Here is a 22,688-nt window from a genome sequence, read left to right as displayed (position 1 = left end):
GTATTTGAATATGTCATCACTATGGTTATCAGCCTTTAGACATATTTTGTCAAATATATTTTGCAGTTGTGGAGTGGAGAAACACTCAATATTCAAGATGTGTCTGACTGGCAAAAATCACAGAAGGCTTATTAACCCCTGTTTTGGGAAAAATTTTTCTGCATAACAAGCTTAGTAGCTCTAAACAATCATCATCTATTTATTCACATTTCTTTCTGTTGACAGCTTGGTGAGCCAGGCTCAGCTGGGCAGTTCTTTTGCTGGTCTTGCCTGTGGTGACTCATGCAATTTTCGTTATCTGGGGCCAGATGGTCTTAAATGAACTCATTACATGTCTGGGTCTTTTGCTGCGTGGCTGGACATTCTTTGTCCATGTGATGTCTCTCTTCACATGATTTCTCATCTTCAAGGAGGCTAAACTCTGCTTACACATAAAATGAGGGTCTCAGGATTCTAAGATGGCACATTCTATTGGTGGAAGCAAGCCATAGGGCCATACAAGATTCAAAAGGAGAGGAAATATATTTCACCTCTTGTGAGAGGAAAAGAAAAAAAAAAGTGATATTTTAATCATCACAACCCTCTCAATCAGCTCACTGTATTTCTAGTTAAGAATGACATTACATTACAATGAAGGCTAATACTGTGGTTAAGGATAGAATTTTATTGTAACATCTTCTGGAAAAACCCAAACGAAATTTTTGGGCAACCCAATAGTTACCAGAGACTGGCAACTAATGAGAGGTAACAATATATAAGGCAGTAGAACATTGTGGTTAAAAACTCAGATTTTGGAACCAATTTGTTTAGGTTTGATTCTTGGCTTCTTCATCTAATATTTGTGTACCTTAATCAGGTTATTTAAGCTATCTGTGACTTTCTTTTTCCTTTGCACAATAAGAATAATAATTATAATAACATAAGTGTCATAAGGTTACTGTGAGGATTAAATGAGCTAATGGTCTAGCAACTGAGTATTTTAAGAACTGAATAAATATTATAAATCATTTTTGTACATTACTTACATTGTACATTGCTCATCACATAGTTATTTCTTTTAAAATTTTTATAAATGATTACTGAGAATTCACAGAATTTTCCCACATGTTACAGTTAATTGCAGATAGACAGTTTTTCAAATGTTATTTAAAATTTAAAGTAAGGACACTATTTTGCTCTGATAAATTATTGGTTTTAACACAACCATTTTAGCTTATAAATATGTCTTTGATTTCTAATTGTTATGTATTAGAAATTTCTCCAATAAATTTCCCATAATTGATATGGTGATATCCTCAAGTATTTGATAAAAATGTTGTGCAATTTTTCTCCTGTTACCAAGACAGCAAAACAGTACTAAGGACCTCTTATTATTCTTTTGTTCTGCCTCCTGTGGGATTGAAAATTAATCTTTTTTTCTTCTTTCATTTTTACTATGCTGGAAAGCTATATACTATATCTTATTATAGTAATTTTCCTTAAAGTTTTAGCATGCTTAATTTTTTTATATTTCTCTAACCCATCTGTGTTAAAGAGGTTAGCTTGTTATAAAATTTCTCTAAATACTACTTACCCACCTGATAAGTTTTTGTCTTGTAAAATTGTATTTCTATCTTTTTTTAAAGCAAACGAAATTGGTGTATTTATTTCATAAGCTTTCTATACTTAGTCTAATTTATTGACACGCTTTATTTATATGTTTGCTCACTTATATTTTGCTCCTCACTTTTTAATGGGCTCAGAATTTTTCTTGCCCAAGTACATCATTCAGTAAATTTTTGGCAAACATCTGTAGCAATAAACTCTATTGGTGAAAATGGTTTGATTTTTTTTAACTCAGTAATATATGTTTAGCTAGATATAGAGACAAATATTGAGATTTATTTTCTTTCACTGTAGTGACTTATCTACTATACCTGATAGAATGTCCTACATCAGATTACAGCTTTTTAATTCTGGTAGTTTTTAATATTTTCCCATTTTCCTTGAAATTTTATTTTATAATTTATTTTTGCTAGGTATTAGTTGCCCTTATGTTTGTTTCTATGTTTGTCTTACTCAGCAGTGGAATATATTTTCATTCTAAAGTATGTTTTTTCTCAATTACAGAAAAGTTTGAATCTTGTCTATTTAAATTTGGATGCTCTCTCAATTATCCTATTTTCTTCTACTGGAATTTCCATTTAATTTCATTTAGAACCACTCAATCTATCTTTAATATTTTTATCTCATAATGTCTTAGATGACTATCTCAATTCTAATTATTGACTCATTAATTCTCTCTTTCTCTGTTCCCCGACTACTATTTATCCTATCATTTTATTTTCATCTTAATAATGTTTTTCCATTTCTGTAATTCAATTTTTTCTTTTTCTATCTTCTAATCTTGTTTTATGGATGACATTTTCTTCATAGTCACTCTGAGCATTGACAATACACTTATTTTAATATCTTCAGAGCACTCTGCTGTTTTCAGTTCAACATTGTGAATTCAACTGTTTGTTGTGGATTTACTAGCTTTTCTCTATGGCTTTGGGTTTCTCTGTACGCCATAATTTTGTTCTGAGGGTCCACATTTCATATGAGGTTTTCTTTCTCTACATCCATTCTTTTTTTCCTGTATTTTGACAGTTGTCTTACACCTCAGCTACTTCCTAGGGACCACAGCTCAGAAGGAATATTGTTTGTGGATACCTTCAAGAGGATGGCATAATAATCTTCAACAGTGTCAACAGGTATGAGGCTTCTGCACATGAAATTAGTTCTGATTATTTTTTTTTCTCTTTTCTAAAGGCAAATAGTGAATTATGGACCCCAAACTAAGGAGACAGTTGGATCTTCTTCTGCTTCCTTCTCTTGTACACAAACACAGTACCAGTGCCAAGTTTCACCCAGAATCTGTTTACCTCCAACCCTCACTATTTGTGGGGTCTGTTACATCCTGTATCCTTGCCAGGATTGAGGTTCTGGGTCCCATTATCTTCTCATGGTATCCAGGTATCTGTCTTAAGCTCCCACTCACTAATGTGAGTTTCCCCTCTGATCCATAAAATCAGTTCTGTGGGATGGAGAAGACTATGGAAGCCTTGAATGTCACATGTTGAAGATGATAGAAGAACCATTAGCTAGGATCTCTGAATAACTGTGGAGAAGACCTGTCTCATGGACCTGTTCATCTGCTCACTATTGACATGAGCAAGAGGCAGACTGCTCTTGTGTTGAGACATTATATATCTGAGACGTTGTTACCAGAGGCTAGGCACCCTGACTAATGAACTGTCTGACTTAGTGTTTTGTGTCTTCTCGTGACTGCATCCTTTTATTAAGTGCTGGATTTTCTGTTGCACTATAGTGATAAAAAGAAGATTGTGATTTTTATTTTTTATTTATTTTTGTCTGAAGAGTCATTTCTCTGTTGGAGTCTACCCAAAATCAAATCCATTAGTGTATGAAAATGTAAAAATCATTATATTTCTGTATAATATTTAAACAACCCCTCAAATTAATTCAAAATTAGATCAGTGTCATTTTCATTAATAGTAATTAACTTTATTCTCTAAGTGGTACAATTTGGCTTTGCACACATAACAATCCAAAAATCTTTTTCCAGCGTAAAGATTATGGAAGACTTTTTACTATCCTTATCGTCCCCCCAGAGGTCACAAATGCTTATCATTCCTCTCTAAAACCATGCATTTCTAAAGTAGATGATATTTCCTTTATGTAACATGTAATTAGAGCCTCAGTAGATCTTTCTTCTGTTTTATTTTAGGTGAATTTATGTGTTTGCTTTGTTTTTGTTTTATTGTTGATCATATGACCTACATATAGTCTTTGGTCTTAAAAAGTAGTGTCTCTATAGTAACATGGATGCATTACTTGAAGGATGACATCCACGTTATATTTTATATCTATTTGTAGACATTTGTAATTTTTTATCAGATAATAGTGTTTTAACACACATTATTCCTTTTGACACTTAAAAATAAAATTCTTTGGTTTGAAACCAGACTTATTCCACCTTTAGAATAGACCTTTAGAAAGCTCTTTTGCTCAAATACAAGGACTATTTTGTCTGTTGAACATTGTTCTTTAGAAAAAAGTAAAAGAAATTTACTATTATAATCTCTGTGATGATATGACTATTGTTGCATTTATTTCACTTTTTTATCATTAGTCTGTTCCATATTTTTGGTCAGAATTAAGTCCAATGTATGATTGTCCAGTCTTACTTCTAATTTTTGAGTTACAGGTTACTATTTATTCAATTTAGCAATGTTGCAAATTTGGTTTTTAGCTTGTTGCAACTACTACAGAGCATGTAGAGCTTTGAAATTTTATTTTTACAAAAAGCACATTTTACCTACATATTTGTAGCTGTCATGGAAAAGCATATATTCTGCCTAGCCAAGCAGGCAGTATGTGGTCACACGATGATGTTCCCCAGATCCTATCTTCCTTTTGTCCTTTTAAATAACTTTTAGATTGCTTTATGTCTGTGGATTTCTTATCAATACATTTATATATTTTGCTTCTACAACTTTAACCCATATAATGGATGAATTATTTGAGGGGGAAAATTCATATTTCTATCATATTTCTGGTATGAGTTCCAGACAGTAGAATCATGCACAAGACTGCCTGGTGGATGGACCTGCAAGTTTTGGCAGCTGTTCAAACCCTTGACTAAGTCTGAACTTTAAAGAAGTTCCTGAACCTCTCTAAGCCACCGAATGGGTGTGTATATGTTTATTATTCAGATAATTATAAATAGATATGTGATGTGTATAATATGCCACATAATTGAAATAAATGTTAATGGTTTCTTATTTTCTATGAATGAGAAAGCATTCATTGAAGTCAAAGCAACAGCATTTTTGATTGCCTTCTTGGTAAAATGTATAATGTCAGGTTTTAAACTTGCTGAAAGTGGTAATATACTTGAATCATGTATATAAAATAACAGTTTAAACTTGTACAATAAAATAGTTTATGAGGTACTTTCAAATATACTATTATGCTTAAAAGATCCTTTTAAGATAGGTATTAAAAATCTTATATTACAAATAAGGAAATTGAGGCACAGAGAATAAGTGATATTTTTTCAATGAAAGGCAGATATCCAGAAAATTGGTAAATTATGAACTTAGGTAATTTACCAATTACCTCTTGCCTCTCACATTTTTTGTTTCCCTACTCATCAGAGGTACTGTTTACTAAAACATTGTTAAAATTCTGAAGTTTCTGATAAATATCACTATCACTACATTTCTTTGTCCCTATGCCACTATTACTTGCACTATTTAAACTGATTTTTTTACTTTTGTCAAAGAATCCTTATGCTTTTCAGCCTTTGTGGTTTAGTATTGTTGTTTCCTCTTTAAAGATCTTTGCCCACAATATCTATTCATCATGTGATAAAACAGGGAGGTAGATTCCAGCTTCATATAGTGGGAGATTTTTAATGAATACAATCAATGAGCTTAGAATGTTCCATGCAAAATTGAGATAGACTAAGTATCTATTAAGGACATTTTACTGGGTGTTCCTCTGTTGGTTAGGAAAGGTTAGGCCAAAACATCTTGAAATATCTTTCTCCTTTAGCTTTAAGGCAATTAAATTATTCTAGTACATTTTGTAATTATCTCATTTTCTTTCTAGGTTGCATGTCTTTATGGAGGGATGAGGAGGGAATCCACATATCTTTGCATCACTCATGGAGTTTAAAGGTACCTTACTGACATTGATCATTCAACAAATATTTGTTAAATGCTTTATGTATATAAAAATAACATGAATTAAAAGCACTATAAAGAGAATTTTTTTAAAAATCTGATGGGAGTACAAAACAGAAGATAAGAGTAAGGTAAAATTGAGTAAAGAATAATAAGGATAAACATAAACACATATATATAATAAAAAACAAAATAAGGCAAGCATCTAATAAACAGTTGTGAGATAATTATTGGACAGATATTACTCCCCAAAGCATAGTGGCTACATTTACTGGAACATGTCAGCATTATATTGGATAATAGTGTTTTGAAAATTACTGAGAAATCTATATTTATCTATTTGTAGTGCTTCCTGACAAACATTTCATAGATGTCTGGGTACCGATATACTAATACTCCTCTTAATTTTGCAAGGAAATCTGCAGATTTCATTTTTGCAAAATTTACACATGTTTTTGTGAAAGCAGAGCTGTCTGCTGACCTTAAATGTTTTGACCCCTAAATACTGTCAGCAATGACATTTAGAGACTGAATTGTCTTGCATGACAGGAAAATATGATGTTTTATTAGTTTCTTCTATTATTTGACTTTAAAAACAATTACTTTTGTGTAGTGATTTTATGTAATCTTCCCTTTCTAATGCAATGTCAGTGTATACACTTTTTCAAAAGTTTTCTCCAGGAGAAATGCCTCTCCTCTCCACAAAAAAAAAAAATGCAAAAGGCTCAATGATTCTCTCCACATTATGTTTAAAAACAGGAATTAGTTGTAATTTTTCAAAGAATTTCAGATGTTTCTGATACTATGCTATAAATAATCATGCAACATAGCATTTCTGTTCTGATTTACAGTTTGCAAAACATCTTCAAATATATACATATATGTATGGCTATATATATAATTTATAGAAAGTAAATCATTTTCAATAGAGAGAAAATCTTCAGACTACATCATCTTAGATGATGATATAGGGATGATTATTTTGATATCCTTTAGAGAAGTAGTAATCTGGAGAAAAGGAAGTAACTGGTGATGCTAGGTCAAAATACATTGCTGTTCATCTATATGAAAATATTACTCCCCCAACCAATTTAAGATAAAGTTTATGACAATTATTTTCCCCTTCCTTACAAGCTCTCAGTTTGATCTTTGTAAGTTCTTTTTTTTTTTAAATTAAATTTACTTTGAGCTTTACTTATTTGAAAAGTTGATTTGATGTATTTAAACCATCCTGCCTAATTCAAAAGGCTGAAATAAATTGTATACAAAATACGCTCAAGAAATATGCTACAATTAGGAGGCACAAGTGACAGATTGAAAGGTGGAGGAAAAGAAACATCACATTTCTCTGCCTCTGGAAGTGACTTTGACAATAGTAGCAGCCACGTGGGGTAAGTGATGGTGATTGCAGATAGCTGCAGACAACAGCTGTATTAACATAGTGGCAACCACATCAGCAGAAGGTCAGATCCTGGAATCCTGCTCGGTAGCCATGAGAAAAATTGCGGTAGTTGCAGTCTCAGAATCTCCAGTAACTCAGCAGGTGTGTGGGCTCATGAGTTCAGGGTAGGCAGCAGCTTTCTGAGCTTGATGTAACTGCCCCTTTTCCCTTTTGCTCCTCTAGTCCATGCCTGCAGATAACAACGTCTTAATCAATTTCCTTTCTACTTGAAATATCAAGAGTGGTGTCTCTTATAATGACAGAATATCAACTAGTAGATGTGCTAAGGAGTGTCCTCAAGAAATCAGCCACTAAACCTGTAAATCTGAGAGTACTTATCTGACCTGATTGTAAATATTGACTCATCACATTTAGAATATGAGCCACAGGTAATCATGGCATGCACAGGCAAATGGTCATTTCTACACCTGTTTCCTGGGATGAAGTGAGTAGTGAGGGCAAGGCTGCACTTGACAGAGTGGATAATGCTTACAAGAATTATGGGATGTTGACTGCTTACGACTGTCCTGGAGACTTTACTGGAAAATAATACCAGAGGTCAGGCTGTTAAACTTTGAGATCAAGGTCCGATAAGAGAAAAATTCCTGTAATGACACTAAAATAAGATTAAAATATAATCAGGCACCAGAAGTAGAATTCAGAGCTTAACCTGTGACTTACGTGATATATTATTTGATAAGAATTGGGAACAGGAGGGTAGCAATTGAGGACATTTAGATAGATTCCAAGGAATATAAGAACTTTTTAAAACCTTCAAACCTCTTTTACCAACAGAACTGCCCCTCCTACCTTGGCAACATACTAGCTACCCTTTGCTTCAAATTTCTGTGATAATCTTACCCTAGGCAGTTGCTTTATAAGATTTATTTATTCTGCAGTCTCCACACCCTACTCCCCTTCCCCTTCATATCTATTACTAGAGCAGATCTACTAGTGCCTCTAGGGAACAAGTAGAAAGCATGACTTGGAAGAATATAGTGGTTCATAGAAGGCAAGAGGTGAGAGTGGGGAAGAAAGATAAAAGAAACTGTTAACAATTGAAGAATCTAAATAAAGAGTATATAAGTGTTTATTTAAAAAAAAAAAAAAGAATATAGCTTATACCCTAAAAGATTTACCAATTTTTGCTAACTTATATGAGCAAAAACCTAGACATTATTTGTGGGGATGTATCCTAAGGGTGTGAGATCAAGAAGGACAGAACATAACATTAGATCATGTAACAAAGATTCTGATTCAACTGTTAACTCAAGCAGCTTAGAGTGACTTTAACACTTTTCACGGTTCGTTGGTTGAAACCTGGTCTCAACAGTGCCTACATTGTGAGATTGATTGCCAGAATTTCCTTGGTACACCAGGAGGAAGGAATCCAAATATGTAGGGAGATAGTCATCTTGGTGTGGTTTTCTCACGAATGATATGTCCCATGGGAGGATCTAAAGGATACTAACTTGAAAATATTTGAAACGTCTTGAAAATGTGTTGGCAAAAAGAGGTCCAGCATCCTTATAAGCGCTATGGAGTTTATCCTTTTCAGGCCTGTGATGATAATGACCAATGTTTCCATTGACCTGGACTCTCTCATTTCAGTGGGTTTGATTTGAATCCTGGAGTGGCAGATACAGTGACCATGATGAGCATAAGTCCAGAGTGACAATTGCAATGTTTTGACCTGCAGAGATTAATATTAGTGGCTTAATTAACCACAGTATCCTGGATGGGGAGCCTATTATTGTATTACTTGCATATGTAGTCAGAAAAACTGTATGTCTGGTGAACACAGATGGCTGTTGAGTTACCATAAAAAAACACGACCCAGAACTGAGTCAGGTCACAGCCTTTTTATGATGATGATATAATGGGAAGGTCGTTTAATGATGTTAAAATATTGTATTTGATCTTTATGTAATAATGAAGTAACTTTGCAATTAATCTAGAAAAGGAATTAACTTCATTCAGAAAATAATATAATAACTGATAGGATCCGATGTACCTTTTTTGGAGAAGATGAGCGCTTCTTTCCTTGCATATGGATAGTTGCATCCTCTGGGGTATAAGCATGATGTTGTTGATATTGTTGTTGTATGGAAGTTTAAACACGGATAGATGGATTTACATGGGTATTGAGTAGCCATAAGAGAGGATGTCTAACAGACAGTCCCTATTGGCTCTCACCTACACATACATCCATCTATATTTTTTCTGTATTGTTAATTGATACAATGTTGAGGGTGTGGGTGTATGTGTGCATGTTTGTGCCAAACTTTGGAGAATGCAAAATTGAAAATAAATCGTCATAGCTTTAATACAATAATATTCAAAACAGCATCTAACACTTCTTGGGGGCATCTGGAAATGTTTTAATAATGGATAAATACTTAACTTGAACCCTAAAGAATTATAGGAGGTTTACCCAGTAGACAAGAGGAAGGGGAGCAGAGAAAGATTCACTACAGAATAAAGGAAGAGCAAGATAGAGACTCTGAATTATCAGGCATAACATCTGTATTCATGTACTCTGGCTTTGCACTACTGCATGACCAGTGTACCTTTCTGTCAGTGAGCACTCATGCCAAAGAATGGAGTCTAAATTTTTTTCCTGCCTCTCTGTTCATTTATTGATGAACATATAGTTCATAAATTTTACTTTTAAAGTATCGACATAGACTGGACACTCCTGAAATCGTCTATTAGTGAAATCGTCTATTAGTGAAACAGAAACTAAGAAGACTAATATGAAATACCACCATTTTCTAATAGTCTTTTTCTCCTTTCTGATTTCAGCTTTTAGAGACCATCACTTCTATGCACCAGAAAATCAAAGCAGTTTTCTGTTACACTTTAACCTGAAATTAAGGAGCAACTCCCTGCTCTTACAGAGCAGGCACTCAATAGCACCATTAAGGCCTTAGGAGCTTTCAATATTGTCAGGTAATTAAGCATTCAGGAGACTCTTGCTACATGACAGGTTGAGAAATATTCAATTTTTTAAAGTTATCTAAAGATGTAGAGACCTCTCTGACTTTGTAATTGCATGGTCATGCATTCTGATTTTCTCCACAGAATGGAATACACCCTGCAGTGCTTGTTTTAAACTATCCCTAAATAGTTATCGAGGATACAGAGAATTACTTTTACTTACAATTATGGTCCCCATGAAAGGAGAGAGCTTCATACAGATTATTTAGAAATGATTTAATGAAAGACTTCTCAATTGATTTAATGAAAGACTCCTCAATCAAATAATTAAAATTTTCCCATTCTCTCTGTCTGGCTTAAAAACCTACAAGCAAAATGCTGCATTTGGTTCACTAGTAAAAAAATGGTGATGATCTTGGTGGGGGGCAATCCGAAGCAGCCTGCCTTGTCTTTTATATTTCTTTAAAAACAGGAGAATTAAGTAAATTTTAAAAAGAGATTTGAAATTTAGCAAGTGATATTTTTTACTTCTGCGGTGCATTCATAATCTTTTGCAAACAGGTGAATAAAAAGACCTATGTAAAATGGAAAAGGATATTCAGTTATATTGTCAAATGCTTGTCAAATACAAAGGATCAGAGGAACTTTTCCTAAGGTCTGGCCGAGGGTGTCTGAAAGCAATTCCATTAAAGACTGCTCAGTCATCATTTTCTCAAGCCAGGTTCAAAAGGGCAAAGTCAGTTTTTTAAACAAATTTTAATTATTGCATATATCCTTTTGAGTCAGTGAAAAACAATCAGCTTTCCACTCATTGAGTAATTGTGCTCAATGTCTACAAAGGACACTAAGCTCCAATAGTTCTGGTTGATACGTGGACAAGTTGTGCTGCTGTTAAATAATGTTCTTATTTTGAAAGTGTCAAGGCCAAAATAGCATGCTTAATTTAAACACATAGCAAAGTATCAGTTTGTTTTCATATTAAAGTGGAATTACAAAATTGAAGACCTTCTGTATAATAAAACTGTTAAAACAAATTGACAGTCAACATTCCTAAACCTTAAATTGATTAATCCTGCTCTTAGCACTTTCACTATTGCATTGTATATGATCATTGGTTATTTAACAAAGAAATGAGTAGAGTGTTTCTTTAAGTGAATTCCAGATCCATACTGAACTTTGCAGCATCGTGGTGCTATTTGGAAATTATATGTTCAACATGCTTTATATTATTGTACTATGTCATTACTAAAAATAGGATTTTATGAACATTTTCAGGTTTATATGACTGGTTTTTAACAGGTATAAATAAAACCAAATTGTATCATGGATAATCAGAAAGCCTTTAATTTTAAAAATGATTAATGAACCCAATCATACTGTAGATTGGTAAGTAATTTTAACTAACAATAACAAGAAAAATAATCTTAAAAAATAAATAAGGAAACAATTTATCTCCAAACAATATATCTGATAAGGGGTTAATATCCAAAATATATGGGGTTGGCCAAAAGGTTCATTCAGGTTTTTCTGTTAAGATGTTGCAGAAAAACCCAAATGATCTTTTTGGCTAACCCAATACAAAGAACTCACAACTCAACATCAAAAAACAAAACAAAACAAAACAAAACAAAACACACAACAACCTGATTGAAAAATCAACAGAGGACCTGAATAGACATTTTTTCCAAAAAAGAAAAAAAATACAGATGGCCAACAGATACATGAAAAGATGCTCAGTATCACTAATCATCAGGCATATGCACATCAAAACCACAAGAAGATATTACCTTACACCTGTCAGAATGGGATTATCAAAAAGACTATATAAAACAAGTATTGGAAGTCAGGTGGAGAAAGGGAACCCTGTGCACTGTTGGTGGGAATATAAATTGGTGCAGTCACTATCCAAAACAATATGGAGGTTCCTCAAAAAACTAAAAATAAAACTATCATATGATTTACCAATTCCTCTTCTGGGTATTTTTCCAAAGAATACAAAAACACTAATTTGAAAAGGTACATGCACCTGTATGTTCATTGCAGCATTATTCACAATAGCCAAGATATGGAAGCAACCTAAGTGCCCATCGAGGATGAACTGATACAGAGCCTGTAGTATATATATACCATACAATGAAATATTATCCAGCCATAAAAAAGAATGAAATCTTGCCATTTGCAACAAAATGGATGGGCCTAGAGGGTATCATGCTAAGTGAAATAAGTCAGACAGAGAAAGACAAATACCATATGATTTCACTTGTATGTGGAATATAAAACAAACAAACAAACAAACATAAAATAGAAACAAAGCAATAGATATAGAGGACAAACAGGTGGTTGCCAGAGGAGAGGGGGGTGGTGGCATGAGTGAAATAAGTAAGGGAATTTAAGAGGTATAAACTTCCAGTTACAAAATAAATGAATCACAGGGATGAAATGTACTCCATGGGAAATATAGTCAATAATATTGTGTATTTTTGTATGGTGACAGATGGTAACTAGACTTATTGTGATGATTATTTTGTCATGTATATAAGTATTGAATCACTACGTTGTATACCAGGAACTAATATAGTGTTGCAGGTCAATTTTACCTCAAAAAACAAACTAACTGACTCATAGAAAAATAGATCAGATTTGTTGTTACCAAAAGTGGGGTGTAGGGGGGGATTGGATGAAGGTGGTCAAAGGTACAAACTTCCAATTATAAGATAAAAAACTACAAAGAGTGTAATACACATGATTAACACTGCTCTATGTTATATAAGAAAGTTAAGAGAGTAAATTCTAAGAGTTCTCATCTCAAGGAAAAAATATTTTTTTCTTTCATTTTTTTATCTGTATAAGATGGTGGGTGTTTACTAAATTTATTTTGATAGTCATTTCATGATGTAAGTCAAAATCATTATACTGTACACCTTAAACTTAAACAGTGCTGTATGTCAGTTATAGCTCAATAAAACTGAAAGAAAAAATGTCATAAAAAGTACATAAGGAATCTAATTGTTTCTTAGGTAATCAGAATAAATTTAATTCTTAAAAGTAACCAGCTCATAAACTTAGTCATACTATAGTTCGCTAATTAATATAATATTGATTTATAAAAACAGAAAGGAAATAAAAATGGAAGTAATATCAAGATGTTATTGTGAAATATTTATCATAACTATATTCATGAAAATCAATAGTAATAATATATTATGTTTGTGAACTAACCAGGTACCCTTTTGGAATAGTATATTATTAAAAACATATGCCTTTTCTAGTTTGATAAATGTAATATTTATCCAACTTAATAAATTACCAACTATTTAGAAAAAATACATGCTGTTGCACAAAGGCCTAAGGTGATTGTATCAGTATTAATATTTTCAACTTCAGAGAATGATTTTGACAGATTAGAGGAGTCAATTCATAAACTAGAGTGTCATCATCCAAACAAAACCCAATCACACAATGTAAAATTATACCCCACCCATGAAAGGAAGAGGAGAAACTTAAAGCAGTATTCTTATGAAAGTTAAATTGCTTTCAGGGTAATTTTTATGTTTATATATTTCAATGTATTATTGAACTAGTGGAAAACAAAACTGGTTTTCAATAACAGGGCCAGATGTGTGGGATGATTCATTACATTTATACTACATTTGCCTTCAAATTATTGACCTTTGAAAAACTAGAGTTGTGTGCAATAAATTGATCTTCTTGGCATCCTTTATTTAATAATTCATTTTTCCATTGATATATGATTTTATTACTTAAATTTCTAGTTTTAAACTAATAGACATTTAAGAAAAAGGAGAAGTGAACATCAGCATTGTCTGTTTCTATTATCTTTGCTTTTTTTATGTCATCTAGTCTCCTCCTAGTTCAGCAAGATAATACAATGATATGTTGTGGACTTGTTAAAATAGTAATATAAGTAAAGTAGCTTAGTTTAGAGATGTTTCCTGATTGGCTATTAGGATATTCAAAGGAAATAAAGTCATCTCATCATAGACATAGATAGAGAGATAGGGTTAGAGATATTCTAAACTGACAATTCACAGTAGCTCAAGTTATTTTTAACATCTTTTGTTGCATACATATTTATATTTAATAAAGGAAGAATTTTAGGTTGAGAGGAGAGATGAGATCAAATCAAATAAGAGCAAAGATTTAGAAGTGCTAAACCACTGGTAGTCTATTGAAATGTAAACAGGTTGAACGTGGAGGGCAGGTTATGGTTTCTGCCTAGTTTTATCATGGGTAGAATTAAGCTGTGTAACACTGTGTATGGGAAATGGAGATGAAGAATTGACTTTGTGTACACAGAGTATTTTTCCCATTAGTCAAGCTAAATAATAAAGGCTAGGAAAGATTAAGGAATTTTTAAAATATTTATTCTTTGCTTCTCTGTCTTTGGGTGGTAAGTCATAGTAAGTAAGAGTTAACAGTGGATGCCTAACCCAGACTTTGTCTGATTATTAGATGATTGCACAGTTGACCACATTATCCCCACGTTCCGACCCTTTGCTTTCAAGTCTATAAGTATGGCCCGCTCTGTTTATATACACCCGAATATCAGTTGCATAGTGATGAGGAAGCACAGAAAAATCTCAAACATTGCATTTTCTGTGTCAGGTGACAGCAGTTACAAATAACCACCTTTTAGCACCTTCATTCCACTTCATGCTGTGTGTTCAATCCATAAATACTGGGCCTTGTATGCTTTCTATCTTGTCAACCTTCTCTTCATTTTGGGAGGCAAATTGATATCTTGCTTAGAAATGACTAAATTGGGTGCCATTTGTTACAATGAAGGGCTACTTCAAGGACGACTTTTATTGAGTGTGAGGTGCAATTGTAATAGCAAAATTGAGAAGCATTTCTAGTAGGCCCAAGGGGTAGTGTTTTTCTCTACAAAATTATTGTTCTCAATTTTTATAGGCTCTGACCTCAAAAATTGTTGTAAATGACATGTAGCAGAATTTGTTTTTTATAAATTAAACTGGCAGACAGTGATTGTAAATCAAAGTAGAAGAAAGGCTATCTAACAGACATTCCCAGAAATCAAAGAACTGATATTTTAACTATTAAAAAATGACACGAAGTACATCTAGAATGAAGCTCTGCAGAAAATATTAAAAGCACTTGATCAGCTTTCTAAAAAAATTTCCTTGGTTATCTCATTGACATTCATGCTTACATTTGGTACTCTGTGTGGGACTGACTCTGTAATGGCTAATCATCTTATAAAATGCAAGTAATTATTTATCTAAGCAAATAATGTAGTAAGATGCACAGTAACAATTCTAATCTAATCAACACTATCTTAGAGTCAACTTTTATTCAAACAGTAAATCATTTGAATTAAAAACTGCCATAACACCTCTTTCTGCTATATATGAGAATTCCATATGTAAATTTACTTGTTTAAAAAAAAATATATGTGAAGGAGAAAACATATTACCCCTAATCACTTTTTTTCTAGAAGTATATATAAACTACTTTCCAATATATAAACAAGAATAGAGTTCTTCAAGCTATATCCTAAATTCTGATCTTCAAGACTTATTCTGTTAGAGCTTGGATTAGTTGTTTTGGACTACATGTAATGTGTGAGGTTACTGTTATGATATTGTGCTGAGCCCAATTCCAGGAACCACCCTCTATAAACAAAACAAAAATAAATTAACAAAATTTAAAATAAAGAAAAACATGTTATCACTTTGTTATACAGAAGAAACTAACACAACACTGTAAAGCAATTATACTCCAATAAAGATTTAAAAAAAAAAAAGAAAAAGATGTTAGATGAGATTATTGGGCGTCTTTCATAATTCAACCCTGTTTAATTTGATTCAAAGCAATACACTTTAATCAGCTATACTTACAGATTACCCAATTGTGAGACTTAACATATTCTTGTTTGTAAGACCTTTATTCTTTTTTTTTCTGCTAACAATTACTTCTTTATTGGCACATTCTTTGTATTTACGATGTGTCAAGGATTTTTGTTTTTACAATGAATATGTGAAAAGGAAGATCATTTTTTTTAAAGAGAGGATAAATAATGTGATGATACTAAGGAGGTAGGAGGAAAAATGAGCAAGAATTTGTTTTGTTTGTTTTTGTTTGTAGGTAAATTTATTCTGCTATTTATTTTTCATGGGAGAAATCAGAACAAGCATAGGGTAAAAAACGCAAATGATTTAAACAAAGAAGATTTGAGAACCTTCAGTAGGTAAGTTGAGAATTATGTTCTAAATATGGTGGAGAATTGTTTATTTCCAGAATAACATTGGCTTTCCAAGAGAAATAAGGAACAAGTATTAGAGGAGGTCCAAGAAAACTAAAGGGACTTGAAGGAAGTAATAATGACAACTGCTTAAGACTTGAGGTGTTCCAGATGGGTCACTAAGATGCCCAAAGACAAAGCATATCAAAGAGAAACATTCCCGTTAGCTTATTTCTGTAAATCCCAGAAGGTCCACTAATGTGGGAGAAGGCAGGCCCTATGTTATTAATAAGCTTAAAAACAGATTTAAATTGATCTCCTTTAGGTTATCCAACTTCTTTTATATTCTGTTCTCTCCCTTGTGTTTAGTTTAACTAGGTTTTAATCATATTACTTTAAGGTGTTATGAACCCAGGTTAGAATTTTGCATGAAAATAGCAGAAGAAGAGAGCAGGAGAGTTTTCTGGATAGGGTATTTCAAGTATCTCGCCACAATTAAGGTGATGAAGACTCCTGAAGGGCAGAGCGGTGGGGGAAACTCATGCACTTGACACCAGGAAAGCTGAGTAGCCAGAAGAGTTAGTCAGAAGGAAGGTGCTGGGGATAAAAGGTTGTCAACAAGTCCCTTAGGAATTTCACTCTGAAAATTCAAGGTTTAATGCAAGCTTCTTTCATTAGTGTAAGTGTTTCTGCACAAATAACTTGTCCTTACTATTCAGTTTAATCTTTGAAATTGGAGGGGCAAAGACCTGTTAGATCATAGTACTGGTCACTCCAGTGCAAAATAGAAACAATGGCTCTCACATGTAGATTTCATAAATTAACATCGAAATGGAAAATGCAGAACTATAAGAAGATTTAGGGAATGTGATGGTTCCTTTGGATTTTTAAAATTGAGATATAGGGGCATAACGTTCTCTCATAAAAGCTTGTGGGCTTTAAGACAATATAGCAGGAATGGTAAGTGACACCATGATGTAAGGACTCATGGAGAAGAGACTGACTTATTTACTCTGTAACTTTGATAATAATGCTTAATCCGTCTCCGCTAAAGTTGCAATTATAAATAGCAGTAAGATGCTATTTTAGATCATTGCTACGGAGAGCGTTAAGCTATAAACTGCATTTTAAACTACTCTTTAAGTTTATTCTGTTCAGATAAATCCAGATGGTGTAATTTATTTTCTTTCATATACAGTGAAAAACAATTGTGTAACTGTTAAAAAAAATGATGGATTGATAGGCATATTCAGATAAGCTGATCCAAAATGTTCTGATATTATGGTGGCTTTTGTTTGTTATTTTATAGTCAGAGAAAAAAAAAAAAAAAAAGCAAGAGTGTTAAATCACTAACAACAATCCACTCAGCTCACAAACTGCATAAACTTTACAGAAGAGTGAGGATATGAATTATCTGAAAATGTTTCTATGCTTTGGACTGTAAAACAATGTGGCATTCATAAATAATGTGTTGTTCTGTCTTTGAAAATTTAAGTTGTAGGATCTCTTTTCATTTCTAATTTCAAATCACATTTATTTCACTTACTTATTCATTTAGCTGACAGTGATAATATGCCTGTAAAATATCATTTTTTGATCATGTATATTAGACAGACAGGTTTTTGTTTCTTTTCCTTATTTCTGTAGGCTAGTGTTCTGTCTAGTGATGTACCTCTGCTGGTGATGGCAGTCAGTAGGCTCTCTAGCAAATGATGGGCAGTGAAAGGAAAGCAGGAGATGGTTTAAGTGATCAATCTAATATGTAGGTCTTGAGACATGGAAACAATCCAACCAACTGTAGTATTCCTGGCCAGATTTTGGATATATGTATTGCATGTGTATAAGTTTAACTGGAAAATATAATTTGATGATTTACATACTATTTTTTCTTTTCATGGCTGAGTAACTCAGCTACCATCCTACTGAGATTTCTGAAGATTTTCCCTCAGGAGATGTAGTGTTGGCCCCATAATCTACTCTTTACATGATCTAGTGAAGAGAATAAGAAAGCCCAAAGTTTTTATGTGTTAATCCAGAAAATGTTGTAAAATGACAATAGTTGTTGTTTAAATAAAAATGTATGCAAATCTCTAAAGTGTCACCATTCAGTTTTCTCAGTGACTGAATAATATGAACCTAAGAAGCAAGACTACAGAGAAGACCATACAAGAGAACTATCCACAAGCTTTCCTCCTCCCGAAGAGGAGGGCAAGCAACAGGGAATTTTAACTTTAGAGAAATAGCAATTGCTAAAATCAGTTAGGCAAAGCATTATAATTACAAATGGAATAAGTGTTTTTGAGCAAAGTCTGGAGACTAATTGTGAGTATAAGTGATTAGGGTCTGCAAACAGCAGCTCTAGTTGCATACCAAAGAAGAAGCTTAAGCTGTGCTCAGCCTGAGGGGGGCTGTTAGTAATTCATTAGTCTTTCGTACTCATACAGATAATGATCTACATTTTAGGTATTCTAGTTGGATTCGAATAGCTGCAATGTACAAAATAGGTATGCACATTTAAAATTATTTTGTAATAATTGCTTAATTTAACTGTTCTTTTTTTAAAGTTGGGTTCAAGTCCCTCTCTTAACCAACTAAGATCCCTGTCTAAAAAGATTTTTACATTTATTTACTATTTGCAAAAAGTTCTTTGGGTGAAGTGTCTTGCAGTCTCACCCAGGACCTAGCTGCCTTTACTTCCCTTCTCCTCTTAAGAATTATTATCTATCAGATGATGCTTGAGTGGGAAAGCAGAGCCTCAGTGCTTTCTGTTTGAAACACTGGGGTTTTCTGGAAGGGATCTTCCACCTGATATAGTTGAATGAGCTTGGAGTACTGCATTGGTAAGAATTTTCTCCTCTATACCATGTCAACAACTAACCTGGAATGAAAATGGGCAGATTTACCAAGTTTGTTTCACACATACTTTGGGATATATATATATATATATGTATATATATATATATATATATATATATATATATATATATATATATATATATATATATATAACATATTTATCTAAAATTCAAACCTATCTGGGCCTCTTGTATTTTTTTTGACAACTATAATGAAAAATACAAATTAAAAATAAGAGGCTTAGTGCTCCTTGTTGAAAATAAAGAAGAGATTTCCCTTCCTTCCTTTCTCTTTCAGCATTTTCCTTAGAAAACTTGTAATTATAAGCACTTTCTCATCTCTTTAAAATGTATGTAATTTCTTTTGAAAACTAGAAACATCTTTCTAGCTGACCTTTCATCACTTTGGTGACCCAGGAAAATCTTTCTTAAGAACCTGGGAGCCATCTCTTTGAAATGTAAACATCAAGGGAGATCCTGTCCCTCATCTCCCAGTTTCTGTGGGAGGGTAGGAGCCTAACTTCAGTGAACATCTTGCTCTAAGTCTCAAAACTGCCTCCTGTCATAAAAAGAGGAAAATTGTTTGTTTTTGTTTTTTTGTTCGTTTGTTTTTCCATCTGTATAAAGCCGACAAGTTAACACAGATTGTCACCTCAATTGCCAGGCGGGTCTAGGATGAACTATATATTGCCAAGTTCTGTTACCTGTGGACTAGTTAAGGGAGATACCAACAACTAACCTGGAACTAGAATGGCCAGATTTACTAAATTTGTCCCAAATATGGTATGGGACATATTCATACTCAAATTATATAAAACTGTTTTAGAAAAAAAATTATTTTCTCAGAAATTTGCTTTTCCTGTTTAGTATTATTTGTTGAGATAAATCTATGTTCAAGAAGGTAATTGCAGTTTATTCTTTTTCATTGTAATATAGGTTCCATTGAATAAATAAACCTCAACTTTTTTATATGCTCTATTCATGATAGTTGAGTTGTTATTTTAAACAGCCAATTTTTTTTTTATATTTTGAATATTTTAATATTAAATAAAGCATATAAAACATGTGATGCTTATAAATAAGGTTATTAAGTGTTATTAGGCATTAGTTCTCCCAATATTGATTCATAGATTCAATTCAATTTCAGTAAAATTCTGAAAACATTTATCCATGGTACTCAATCAACTAATTCTAAACTTCTCAAAAATGATCAGGAGAATCCTAAAAAAAACAATAAAGCAGGGTAACATTCCCCATCAAGTAACAAGATTTGTCATAAGAATTGACATGAATAATGTGAAATAACAGCATTAATGTGAAAATAGGAATAAAGCAGTTAAGCAGAATAGGGAGCCCAAAATGGGTTCAGGCTTGTATGAAACATACTGTACAACCAATTTGCTTTGCAGATCCTTGGGGAAAAGATGACTACTCACTAAACGATCTTGAGGAAAATTATTTTTGGGAAACAATTTTCCATGAGTGTTTTCACATTTCAGCTCAATTTAGGGTTTATTATTGAATGACAAGCATGCCCTGGAAGTTAGAGGTAGTGAATTGCTCAGGAGAGAGTTAAAGACTCCTCTCCCTTGGATCCATTGGCACAAATTCCAAAGGTAATATACCTAGAAATCTTTCTCTCTCCAAGGATAATTTCTTTATATTCCAGAGAAAAGTTCTCTGTTTTTCTCTCCAGAGATTCAAAGGGAGAGATCTGACAGCTGCTCTACATAAGATCTGACCCTCATAATTTCAGGGTCCCTCACCTGTGGTGTAAACTTCACTGAACATGTAAGTACATCGGAACCTCAACACATCACCCTGTGGGGGAATTCGTGTGGGGAACAAGTGCTGCTAAGATGATCTATGACTAAATTGTGTGATTTGTGTGTGTGTGCATGCATGTGTGTGTGTAACTGTAGCAGGCTAACTTGTTAACTTGTAAGTAGGATAGTATCTCAGACCCTACACAGTTTTGAACTTAACAGTTATTATTTGATTGAAAAAAATCATTAGAGCTCTAGCTCATTTTGTATACAAAATCATTTCAAGATGGATTATGACTTAGTTGTAAAAACAAATGTCTAATACTCTAGAATATATGGATTTTATAGTAACATGTCATGAAGGAATTTCCTAAAGCTTGGTTGTCACGGGAGTCTAACAAAATGCCTGAAATTAATACTGTCATTAAGTTTGGTGCATGGTTGTATTTCGGGAATTTCATCTGCCATTTTTTTTTTTAATTAAAACTCCTACATTTACTTTTAGATAACCAAATGTAATTATAAAATAGGCAGTTGAATATACCACTGTGTAACTCATTGGTCATATAAAAAATAATGATATAAATTCAGAAGCCATCAAAATGAAGAATGTGAATATGAATGGCTTTGTTTAGGAAGCATCATCTATGAGTAGAGAAGAGGTAACTGGGAAAAAATTGAGGGTCTTCATTGTGAGAAGGTCAAGAGTTTCTAGTTCAAGAAGTAAGGCACTTAGTTTAGGAAGGTAATTGAAATTGAAAATTTAAATAAGGAAGAAAAAGAAAAAGAATTAGGTTACCAAAAACTGGAGGGTAAAAAGTCTGGGATTGATGTGTGAGCAATTTTGATCTATTTATTTGTTACTTATTTATTCAACCAGTACTAAATGTCAGACACTGTTCTATCACTGAGATTAGAGCAGTGAACCAAGCGGATGTACGTTTCTGCTTTTTCAGGATTTTAGTGTGTGGAGACAGACGATAAAAAATTTTAAAAAGGGAATTATAGCAAGATAAAAATAGCCCTAAAGTTTCTAAAATGGACAAATCAAGTAATACCATATAAACCTGTTAATCTTGTGGGTGAAACTGGCAAATAATTTTTTTAAAAAACAAATTATTTAAAATAGTTTACAAGGAAGGGGAGAGGGAGTGTGGAGAATTGGAGCAGGATATTATTATTTTTAGATACATCTGTAGTATTAGATTCTTTTTACTATGCACAAATATTTTAAGTTTTTAAGGAAAATAGAAAAGTGAATTATTCAGCAAAAGATGGCAAAAGGAACATTGAGAAAGATACTGAGAACTCACATGAGCATATTATCATGGAAACAAAGGTAGAGGAATTCTTTCTAGAGTAGGAAGTGATTTTCTGTCTAACTCTTCAAGATTAATAGCTTTCTTAGGAATACTATTCTGTGTTTATAGCTTTATGGTGTTCTTGTGGTAATAACACCAAAATGTTGTCAGATTATTCCAAAGCTTTCTCCACCTGAGAATGACTCTTTTCTAAACTTATTTATTTCCTAGGCTGCAATTAAATTTTCCTTTGGACTAAGTTCTTTTGAGCCTGAATTCCTCTTCTTTCATAGATCAAACAATTAAGAATCTCTTTAATTCCTTTATTTCAGGATTTTGAGTGATGTGGCAAGGTGTGTGTATACTTATTAATTCAAACATATCTAACATTACAGCAACTGAAAATCACATAAGACCATGTTTTAAA

The sequence above is a fragment of the Eubalaena glacialis genome, chromosome 16 (genome assembly GCF_028564815.1).
Source record: "Eubalaena glacialis isolate mEubGla1 chromosome 16, mEubGla1.1.hap2.+ XY, whole genome shotgun sequence".
In the NCBI taxonomy this organism is placed as follows: Eukaryota; Metazoa; Chordata; class Mammalia; order Artiodactyla; family Balaenidae; genus Eubalaena; species Eubalaena glacialis.
This window is presented reverse-complemented; position numbering follows the sequence as displayed.